The following is a 12,230-nucleotide window of genomic DNA, read 5'->3' as shown; positions in this document are numbered from 1 at the left end:
TTCCAAACCCATTACCACTACCATCAAGAAGGACAAGGGCAGCAGAAACCTGGGAACCCCACCTCCTGGAGGTTCCCCTCCAAGTCACTCACCACCCTGACTTGGAAATGTATCACTGTCCCTTCACTGTCACTGGGGCAACATCCTGGAACTCCCTCCCTGACAGCAGTGTGGGTGTATTTACACCACGTGGTCTACATCAGTTAAAGAAGATGGCTCACCACCACCTTCTCAAGGGCACGTAGGGATGGGCAATAAATGCTGGCCTAGCCAGCAACACCCACATCTCAGGAAATAATAATGGAAAGAGTCTTTGGAATGAGTTTTGAAACAGTTGATCTGTCTCAGAGCTGAGACTCTTACAGATTGAACCAAAGTTGACACCGCAGTAACGAGCTGTTTCTCCGACAAGAAGCCCGCTCCCTGAGCACTGAACGACGGAATGCAGTTTGGTTCAAACCTTCAGGAAAATATATTATACAAAATTTATTTACAAATTTAATAAAGTTTGATCAAAGTGGTTGGTATAGAAAACGGCTTCCACCTTTTGTGTGTTAAATGTTTGATCCTTGTTACTCTTCCCTTTAATTGCATTTTCTTAATCTTACTTTGAGTTAAGGAAAATGAAACTTTGTTTAACTCCATATTTCAAATCGGGAGTAGCCTGACAATTTCTCCCTTGTTCCCAAAGGATCTTTTGATCAGAAAGTGTCTCATTTGGAAAGAGAATAGTTTCCGTGAAGAAACCTATTGAAAGAGGGAGTTTCAAGGGGATGTTTGACCACACACATGGGGCGAAATTCTCCGTTATCGGCGGAAACACCGCCGATCGGCGCAAAAAACGGCGCAAATCCCACTTGCGCCACGTCATAAAAATGGGCCGATAGTCTGCGGCCCGAAATGGGCTAGCAGCGACTTAACGGGATCCGTGCTTGCGCAGTGGTTCACGCCGTGCAGCGTCATACGCGCTGCACGGCGTGACGGCTCATAAGGCCGCGCAGCTCCCCCCCACCCGACTGGAACAGCCGACCGCAACACCCGACTTGATGGCTGGCCGTCGCTCAGCCCCGAGGTTCGAGTCACGCGATGTGGAGGCGCTCCTGGATGCGGTGGAGCAGAGGAGGGACGCCCTGTATCCCGGGCACGGCCGCAGAGTTGCCCCACGCCACAGCCGGCGTCTGTGGAGGGAGGTGGCAGAGGCCGTCACCGCTGTGGCCCTAACACCACGGACAGGCACCCAGTGCCACAAGAAGGTGAACGACCTCGTCAGAGCAGGCAGGGTGAGCCTCCCCCATATCCCCCATATCCCCTCTCCCCCAAATCCCCCCCTCCCCCATATCCCCCCTCCCCCATATCCCCCCCTCCGCCATATCCCCCATATCCCCATCCCCCATATCCCCCCTCCCCCATATCCCCCATATCCCCCATATCCCCCCTCCCCCATATCCCCCATATTCCCCCCTACCCCATATCCCCCCTCCCCCATATCCCCCCTCCCCCATATCCCCCATATTCCCCCCTCCCCCATATCCCCCCTCCCCCATATTCCCCCCTCCCCCATATCCCCCATATCCCCCCTCCCCCATATCCCCCATATTCCCCCCTCCCCCATATCCCCCCTCCCCCATATCCCCCATATGCCCCCTCCCCCATATCCCCCATATTCCCCCCTCCCCCATATCCCCCCTCCCCCATATCCCCCATATTCCCCCCTCCCCCATATCCCCCTCCCCCATATCCCCCATATCCCCCCTCCCCCATATCCCCCATATTCCCCCTCCCCCATATCCCCCCTCCCCCATATCCCCCCTCCCCCATATCCCCCCTCCCCCATATCCCCCATATTCCCCCCTCCCCCATATCCCCCCTCCCCATATCCCCCATATCCCCCCTCCCCCATATCCCCCATATTCCCCCCTCCCCCATATCCCCCCTCCCCCATATTCCCCCCTCCCCCATATCCCCCATATTCCCCCCTCCCCCATATCCCCCATATCCCCCCTCCCCCATATCCCCCCTCCCCCATACCCCCCCTCCCCCATATCCCCCCTCCCCCATATCCCCCATATCCCCCCTCCCCCATATCCCCCATATTCCCCCCTCCCCCATATCCCCCCTCCCCCATATCCCCCATATCCCCCCTCCCCCATATCCCCCATATTCCCCCCTCCCCCATATCCCCCCTCCCCCATATCCCCCATATCCCCCCTCCCCCATATCCCCCCTCCCCATATCCCCCCTCCCCCATATCCCACATATCCCCAAGTGAATCCAGCCCTAACCTTAACCTCTGCAATGCACGCGCAACCGATGGCGTACATTCATATACCTGCCTAACACTGTTGGCCTTTACCCCTGCCACCACCCCCCCCCCCCCCCCAGGAGAAGCGCGCACACAACAATAGGGAGCATGTGAGGACTGGAGGAGGGCCCGCTGATGAGAGGCCACTGACCGTACACGAGGAAAGGGCCCTGGAACTGGCTGGCGGACCTGAGGACCGGGAGGTTGCTGATGCAGAGGTCGGGGGCGTACTAGCAAGTGAGCCACCGACAGCCCATCCCCATATCCCCCCTCCCCTATATCCCCCTCTCCCGTATCACCTGATCACTGCCTGATGTCTAACCATGCATGCTTCATTGTGTATCGCAGGACCAAACGTCCAGGCACCCATCCCCGCAGGTGCAGACCGCCCGCAGGATGCCCCTCGGAGACCACGGGAGACGGAGAGACCCGCACCCTCCAGCATGCGACGTCCGCAGGATGCCCCTCGCACACCACGGGAGACGGAGAGACCTGGAGCAACAGGGAGACGACACCCCCGTCACGTGCGGGAGCGACCACCCAGCGATGAGGGGGGCAGCCACAGGCCCCCGTCACATCCGAGCCAGGACACCACTACCCAGGACACCACTATCCAGGACACCCCTACCCGGGACACCACTACCCAGGACACCCCTACCCGGGACACCACTACCCGGGACAGCACTACCCGGGACAGCACTACCCGGGACAGCACTACCCGGGACAGCACTACCCAGGACACCCCTACCCGGGAAGACGAAATACCGGACAGTGACTCAGAGTGGATGGGTGGAGACGAACCCCCACCCCAAAGTGCCATGGACTCAGAGTGGGACGAAGAGCACGACACAACACCACTGCTGTCACCAACACCCTCCACCATCGCAGAAACACTCACCACGGTTGGGCACTTTAGTGATGAGGCGTCTGGTACACTCACTGGTGCGCACAACACAGCCGTCCCGGTACAGCAGGTGGAGGTAGGAGCAGCAGAGGGACCGGGCGGTCGGAGGGCAGCCCAGGCCAAGCGAACATCTGCCGCCCAGATGGATCCCGGGTTCCTGCAGTTACCACACCCACACATAGATCCGATGCAACCACCGACACGGAGACGAGCGAATAGGGTGACGGGTGGCTTGCGGCGGCTGCGGTCGCAGGTGGAGGAGTCCACCCGCGTCCAGGAGCTGGGAGTGGTCCCGGTCATGCGTGCCACCCAGGCTGACACCGCACGGGTGGCGTCCGCGGTGGAGGCAATGGGTGCGACGGTGTCAGACATGGGGAACGGTTTGCGAGGCCTGGGGCCTTCCGTGCAGGCAGCGTCTGTGGCCCAGGAAATGGCTGCCCTCTCACAGGAGGCCATGAGCCAGTGCCAGCGCCAGATGGCAGAGGCGCTCAAAACCATAGCCCAGTCTCAGCACGCCATAGCCCAGTCTCAGCAGGCCATGGCCCAGTCTCAGCAGGCCATGGCCCAGTCTCAGCAGGCCATAGCCCAGTCTCTGCAGGCCATGGCCCAGTCTCTGCAGGCCATGGCCCAGTCTCAGCAGGCCATCGCTGAGGGCATCGGCGCCAGTGGCCATGTGCGAGCTGGCGTCGCACTGTCGCAGACAGGGTTCAACAACCCCCTGGGCTCCATGGCTGCAAACCTGCAGACCCCTGTCGATACCAGCACGGGCCTCCAGGACTGGCAGCGCCAGATGTCGGGGGCGCGTCGGATGGCCAGTCCGTTCGCATCCCCCACCCATGTAGAGGCCTGGGGGCCATCGGGCACCCCGAGGGAGGAGGAGGTGGTATGGTCCGTCCCGGCTCCCTCTGTAGGGGAGGTCCCGGTACACCGCGACACCTCGGACTCCCCCCCTTCCGTCCCAGGTGCATCGGGTGGGCAACGGGCAGGACAGGCTGGCAGCTCGCCATCCCAGTCGCCCGGGCCGCAGCCTGGCCCATCTAGGCCAGGACGCCCCAGGAAACGGCCGCCAAAGGGATCCAGTGTCAGAGGGCAGGAATCACAGGAGTCCACCTCCAGTTCTGCTGTACCATCTGGGGAACCACGTAGACGTAGTCAAAGGGCCCGTAAGGCCAAACAATTAGACACTGAGTAAGTTGGCACGGGTGCAGGGCACAGATGAGTTTTAGGCGCTAGGGCACGTGCATGAACTCCTTTGGTTATTAAAGTCAATGTTACACCTACCGAAGCTGCCTTTGTGCTCTGTCCAAAGTGTGCGGGGGTGTCATGTACGTTGAGCGCAAGTGTGTGTGTGAGGGGTGGTCTTACCTCAGCCCCAGGTGAGTCTGCCCCCTTCCCCCTGGGCCGCCATCAACATCCCCCGGGCAGAGGACGGGACCGTGCGCTGCAGTGTCACAGCCGCATGCAGGGATGGTCCGGGTGGATGGTGGTACTGTGGCCATGGGTCAGACATAGTCCAACGATGTAGAGCCAGGAGCTCATCGGAGGCGGGTTGTCATCATTCTCCATGGCCTGCGATAGACACGCGTCCACCCGCAACTGGGTGAGCCCGGCCCGTTGTGCCGCCGGTGGATCGGCAATTGGGGGTGGGGGGGTGGTGTGCATGCGGGTGGGGTGTGTGGGGTTGGGGAGGGGGGTGAGGGTGCTGGGTGGGTGGATGGGTGGGGGGTGTGGGTGGTCAGCTGTTGTCATGGTGTGCGGTCTGTGGCCATACTACCCGATTCCCACGCCCATCTAGTCAGTGAAGCGGGCGTCTATCAGTCTGTCCCGTGCCCGCTGGGCCAGCCGGTAACGGTGGACAGCCACCCGTCTGTGTCTACCCCATCTGCCCTGACCATTGCCCCCATCCCCCTCATCTGGGGAGGACTGGGCCTCTTCCTGCTGCTCCTCCACTCCGCCCTCCTCTGCCTGCGGCACATCGCCCCTCTGCTGGGCTATGTTGTGCAGGACGCAGCACACCACAATGATGCGGCCGACCCTATCTGACCGATACTGGAGGGCGCCCCCAGAGAGGTCCAGGCACCTGAAACGCATCTTCAGCACGCCAAAGCACCTCTCGATCACTCCCCTTGTCGCTACATGGGCATCATTGTAGCGGTTCTCCGCCTCATTGCGTGGCCTCCGTATAGGCGTCATCAGCCACGATCGCAATGGGTAGCCCCTGTCGCCCAGCAACCAGCCCCTCAGCCGGGGATGGCGTCCCTCGTACATGCCGGGGATGGATGACCGCGACAACACGAATGAGTCGTGTACACTGCCTGGGTGACGGGCGCAGACGTGCAGGATCATCATGCGGTGGTCGCAGACTACGTTCATCGAATAGGTCCCCTTCCTATTAGTGAACACGGCCCTGTTATCTGCAGGTGGCCGCACGGCGACGTGCATCCCATCGATCGCGCCCTGGACCATGGGGAACCCGGCAATGGCAGAGAAGCCCACGGCCCGGGCATCTTGGCTGGCCCGGTCCACGGGGAAGCGGATGTAGCGGTGCGCCATGGCATAAAGGGCATCTGTCACTGCCCGGATGCACCGATGCACCGATGTCTGCGATATGCCGGACAGGTCCCCACTCGGTGCCTGGAATGACCCCGTTGCATAAAAGTTCAGGGCCACCGTAACCTTGACGGACACGGGGAGAGGGTGTCCCCCGCCAGTGCCACGCGGTGACAGGTGTGCCAGCAGGTGGCAGATGTGTGCCACGGTTTCCCGGCTCATCCGGAGTCTCCTCATGCATTCCCGGTCCGTGAGGTCCTGGTATGACTGCCGGGGCCGGTACACACGGGGCGCCCTCGGGTGCCTCCGTTGCCGTGGGGCCGCGACGTCCTCCTCCCCCTCCTCGTCCTGTCGGTCAGGTGTCCCTCCAGCCTGGGCGGCTGCCGCCTGCCCCTCTGCGGCAGCCTGCGCTGCCTCTCTGGCACGCTCCTCCTCCTCCTCCTCCTCATCCAGGGCAACATAGACATGAGCGGCTGCCACCACGGCGGCCAACATCGCTGGATGGTCTGAAAACATGACGGCCTGGTGGGGGGGAGGGGAACGACGACATGTCATCATTGCCCATATCCCCTCCTCCCCCCAGCCAGGTGGCATGGACCGCATGGGTCCAACTGTTGGAGGCTGGCACCTGGCCAGGTGGACCAACTCATTTGCCCTCCCATCACCCACCCCGGCACGGCCCCCTCCCCAACCTCCACCCCAGCACGGACCCCCCCCCCCCCCAACCTCCACCCCGGCACGGACCCCCTCCCCAACCTCCACCCCGGCACGGACCCCCTCCCCAACCTCCACCCCGGCACGGACCCCCTCCCCAACCTCCACCCCGGCACGGACCCCCTCCCCAACCTCCACCCCAGCACGGACCCCCCCCAACCTCCACCCCGGCACGGACCCCCTCCCCAACCCCCAACCTCCACCCCAGCACGGACCCCCCCCCAACCTCCACCCCGGCACGGACCCCCTCCCCAACCTCCACCCCGGCACGGACCCCCTCCCCAACCTCCACCCAGGCACGGACCCCCCCAACCTCCACCCCGGCACGGCCCCCTCCCCAACCCCCAACCTCCACCCCAGCACGGACCCCCCCAACCTCCACCCCGGCACGGACCCCCTCCCCAACCCCCAACCTCCACCCCAGCACGGACCCCCCCCAACCTCCACCCCGGCACGGACCCCCTCCCCAACCTCCACCCCGGCACGGACCCCCTCCCCAACCTCCACCCCGGCACGGACCCCCTCCCCAACCTCCACCCCGGCACGGACCCCCTCCCCAACCTCCACCCCAGCACGGACCCCCCCCAACCTCCACCCCGGCACGGACCCCCTCCCCAACCCCCAACCTCCACCCCAGCACGGACCCCCCCCCAACCTCCACCCCGGCACGGACCCCCTCCCCAACCTCCACCCCAGCACGGACCCCCTCCCCAACCTCCACACCGGCACGGACCCCCTCCCCAACCCCCAACCTCCACCCCAGCACGGACCCCCTCCCCAACCTCCACACCGGCACGGACCACCTCCCCAACCCCCAACCTCCACCCCAGCACGGACCCCCCCCCAACCTCCACCCCGGCACGGACCCCCTCCACAACCCCCAACCTCCACCCCGGCACGGACCCCCTCCCGGCACTCCCCCGGAGCCCAGCCTACTCTAACCACCCCCCCCCCCCCCGCCGCACACACACACAAGCCGAGACACACCTCTCCTCAGGCAATCAGTCTGCGGCCACGCCATTTCCTGCCCAGAGCCAACCCCCCAGGCCGTCACTCACCTCCTCGCTGGTCGGCGTGAGCCTGGAGCACCGGGTCACGCCGATGAAAAGGAGGTTTGATTCACGTCGACGTGAACGGTCATCACGTCGACGGGACTTCGGCCCATCCGGAAGGGAGAATATCGGCAGGCCGAAAATCGGCTGCCTTGCGCAGACCCGTGACATTCTCCGCGGCAGCGGCGCCATTAACGCCCCGCCGACTTTTCTCCCTTCGGAGACTTCGGCGGGGGCGGGGGCGGGATTCACGGCGGCCAACGGCCATTCTCCGACCCGGCGGGGGGTCGGAGAATGACGCCCAAGGTCAATAGAAACAGATTCTCTCACAAATACCAAAGAAATCTTTGAGATAAAGATTGTATGTAAAAGGATATATAATCTCTACTTGATGTACAAATAAAGAGATCCAAGCAGAAATAAATAAGAGAAAGAATGCTGTGCAAGTCTGTGCAGGTGAAAACCATTTCATCTTTTCAAAGACAAATGCTGCTGTGATCAGCCTTCTGAGGGGTCCCTCAGAATTTCCCAGAGATTGAGCAAAGATTTAAACTATTCAATGAACCCAATCAACTCCCTACTCCAGAGAAACATCCAAATAGAATTTACAGTATTCAAACTTATCAAACAGTTTAATACTGCATATGTGTCTCTACCTGTGGACAAGGGGGTCGGAGAGGGATGTGTGGGCAAGGGGGTAGGGGAGAGCTGTGTGGGCAAAGGGGTAGAGAGGGGTGTGTGGGCAAGAGGGGAGGAGAGAGGTGTGTGGTAAAGGAGGATGGGAGAGGTGCGTGGAGGATGGGGAAGAAATGCTTTTGCAGATTGCATGTGCCTTTATTGTACTGTTGACTGTTTAATGTTTAATGCCTGGAGGATGTGTGCTTGTTTACTGCTGCCCCTTTGCTTTTGTGGCCTGGAGTAAGGAAAGGGAGGATGGAGGATGAAGGATGACCTGCTGCCAGTGCTGGAGAAGGGGAGGGGGAGCTCTTTCTCTCTTCTACTGTACTCTGCGTTGGTGTGATTTTCCCCTGCAGAGGCGTCTACTGCTGGGAGCTGCAAGAGGGAGAGAGAGCGGCCGATTGATCTGAATGAGCAACCAGATTGCTGGATGTTGAGGTTGTTTTACTGAACCTTGAATGCCAGTGGAACATGTGGATACCGAGCTTTGGTTCCAAATAAATTAGGCCACATAAGAAGGCATGTACAACGGACGCTCGCGGACAGAGACAGATTGGTAAAATGCTGAATGGGAAGGAACCTCCATTTTGTTGTGCACCTGTGCGGGGTGATAGTGTGCATAGTTTTCTTTGTAAAAATGAACTGTTGTAGTTTAGTGTTTGTACCAATATTCTGTAGTGAAAAGTTACTTGTGTGTGTATGGCAGAGTGCCTTTTCTTTGTTAATTAATGGTTGGTGTGATATATGGACTGTTAAGTAATTGGTTTTAATCTTTTTGTATACTGGTACTGTTGACCGTTTAATAAACAATATATTCTCATGTGCATTCCTGTGGGGAGACATGCTATGTCTCAGACAAGTGCTATTGCCTAGTAAACCAATCAAACTGTAAGGCCTGAACTCTTTGCGGCGTTGACACCATAGAAGCAGCAATCAAACACTCCGGAGCTGGGTTTCAGCTCTGGAGATATACCCATGGACAGAGCGTGTGGATCAGGGGAGGGCATCTGAGAACAGTTTCCCTCATGTTACTGGCAGAGGTCTGGAGTTTAGGGTTTCCTGCTGTGGCCAGGTGTGAGTATGCAATGATGCACGATCAATGACCACTAAAGCGAGGTTGTAGTCCAACTGAAGGCTTTAATAAGCTAGATGTTTCCACCAGCAGCTCAGGTACAGAATGAAGGCTGCTGGGGCGGCACGGGTTCTTATATCCCGCCTAGCAGGGCGGAGCTACCATACATCCTAACCAATAGAAAGCATACAGTTTCCACCAATCGTGCTTCAGCCTATCAGGTACCGTAATACCTATAATACCACATGCAGATTGGGGTTTTCAAGCATAACTGGCTGCTGGTTGGCACTCTGGCGAAAGGTGGGACATATAAGGGTGGGGAAGCTTGGGGGATTTGAGGGTCCCGGGGTGGATGCTCTAATTGATTGTTGGTCTCTCTCCATCTCCAATTCTTTACAGATAGCACAATGGTTGGTGTTTTTGACCCCACAGGGCAGCCCTTGTGGGACAGCCCAGGCGGCCAGACACCAGAGAAGGCAACAGCATTGATGCAGGCTAAAGGTGGCACCCCATGTGCAGGGGGCCGCCACACACCCTGCAGTCCCAGCCGCACGTCAGGCTGAGGAGGGACCAGAGGAGGACGGCAGCGATATCTAACTGTTAAATACTTGCCACGGCCTCACCGGCTCGGCCATTGGGAAGTACCCAGGAAGTTGCACCCGATATGACATTTAGAACTTTCCCCGTTAAATCACGCTCTCCGAATTGGCGTGGCGGCCTTTGAATTCTAAATTCTCTGGATTACTCATCTTATGTAACCACAAGACCGTCAGATTTAGTAAATTATTTTCTCATCTCTCTCTTTACTGTAAGGGTTCCACACTATCACACAGTGATTCTTCCCTTGAACGAAAGGAAAGTTGATGATAGAGGCCAGTTCCCAATAACTGCACTGTGTTCAAAGACAGCCATGGGGGATTGTGAGTGTTGGCAGTGAACTAAGCTTCCCCTGTTAACTCCACAGTATCAGACCAGAGGAACTCTGATTTGTGTGCTAACTCGTACCTTAGCTCAGTGGTTGAACTTCCGTTGGTCTCAGAAGGTCATAGTTACAAGTTTGACATTCAGAGGTGTGAGCACAAACCTCAGGCTGCATTGTTGGAGGGTGCAGTGCGCCAGCCATTCACCCAGGAGTCTGTCTGTTCTCTCTGCAGGACAAACAAGATCCCAATGCACTGTGTTGAAGAGCAGCAGGGCAGTTCTTTCTGGTGCCGTGGCCAAAACAGTCCCTCAAACAACAGATAATCTGGTCATTAACACATTGATGTTCATGGAACCTCGCTGTGCACAAATTTGCCTTCTTTCTTGCAACACAGCAGTGGCAAGACTTCAAAAGTACCTCATCAAAATATAGCTCTTTGGAATGTTTTGAGGCTGTGGGAGGTGCTATATAAATGCAAGTATTTTTTTCAACCAATGTCCCAAAGCTGGTCCCTGCTGTCTGTGGGAACATGCTGTGGACATATCGACATTTGAAAGTGACTAACGCATGTGAAGCATTTCTGTGATATAGGACGATGAAATAGATGTAACCCCTGCTTTCTTTAAAAATACTGGTTGAAAAACAGTTTGCAATGTCATTTTTGGCTGGATAAATGTAGCACTCATAGAAATATCGAAAATAGAAGCAGGAGGAGGCCGTTCAGCCCTTTGAGTCTGCTGCGCCATTCATTATGACCATGACTGATCATCCAACTCATTCCGCTTTCCTTCCATATCCTTTGATTCCCCTTCCCCTAAGAGCGATATCTAACTGTTTCTTGAAAATATACATGTTTTGGCCTCAACTACTTCCTGTGGAAACAAATTCCACAGGCCGACCACACTCTGGGTGAAGAAATGTCTCTTCATCTCTGTCCTAAATGGCCTACCCCGTATTCTCAGACTGTGACTCCTGGGGCGTCATTCTCCGACCCCCCAGCGGGTCGGAGAATGGCCGTTGGCCGCCGTGAATCCCGCCGGTTGCCGAAGTCTCCGGGGGCGGGGGCGGGAATCGGGCCGCGCCGGTTGGCGGGCCCCCCCGCTCGATTCTCCGGCCCGGATGGGCTGAAGTCCCGCCGAGAAATTGCCTGTCCCGCCGGCGTAAATTAAAGTAGGTATTTACCGGCGGGACAAGGTGGCGTGGGCGGGCTCCAGGGTCCTGGGGGGGGGGGGGGGGGGCGCGGGGCGATCTGACCCCGGGGGGTGCCCCCACGGTGGCCTGGCCCGCGATCGGGGCCCACCGATCCGCGGGCGGGCCTGTGCCGTGGGGGCACTCTTTCCCTTCCGCCTCCGCAACGGCCTCCACCATGGCGGAGGCGGAAGAGACTCTCCCCACTGCGCATGCGCGGGAAACTGTCAGCGGCCGCTAACGCTCCCGTGCATGCGCCGCCCGGGGATGTCATTTCCGCGCCAGCTGGCGGGGCAACAAACGCCGTTTCCGCCAGCTGGCGGGTCGGAAATCCCTCCGGCGCCAGCCTAGCCCGTCAATGTCGGGGCTCGGCCCCCAAAGATGTGGAGCATTCCGCACCTTTGGGGCGGCGCGATGCCCGTCTGATTGGCGCCGTTTTGGGCGCCCGTCGGCGGACATCGCGCTTTTGGGGGCGAATTTCGCCCCTGGTTCTGGACGCACCCACCATTGTGAACATCCTTCCTGCAGCTACCCTGTCTAGTCCACTTAGAATTTTATAGGTTTCTATGAGATCCCCCTCATTCTTCTAAACTCCAGTGAATACAATCCTAACCGATTCAATCTCTCCTCATACATCAGTCCTGCCATCCCTGGAATCAGTCTGGTAAACCTTCGCTTCACTCCCTCTAGAACAAGAACATCCTTCCTCAGATAAAGAGACCAAAACTGCACACAATATTCCAGGGGCAGGATTCTCCGTCCCGCTGCACCCATTTTCTGGTGTAGCGCGCCCCCGCTGGCAGCAGGATCCTCTGTCAATCAGCCAATGGGGGTTTCCCATTGTGTGC

Source organism: Scyliorhinus torazame, chromosome 1 (genome assembly GCF_047496885.1).
Source record: "Scyliorhinus torazame isolate Kashiwa2021f chromosome 1, sScyTor2.1, whole genome shotgun sequence".
In the NCBI taxonomy this organism is placed as follows: Eukaryota; Metazoa; Chordata; class Chondrichthyes; order Carcharhiniformes; family Scyliorhinidae; genus Scyliorhinus; species Scyliorhinus torazame.
Note: the sequence above shows the minus strand (reverse complement) of the source record.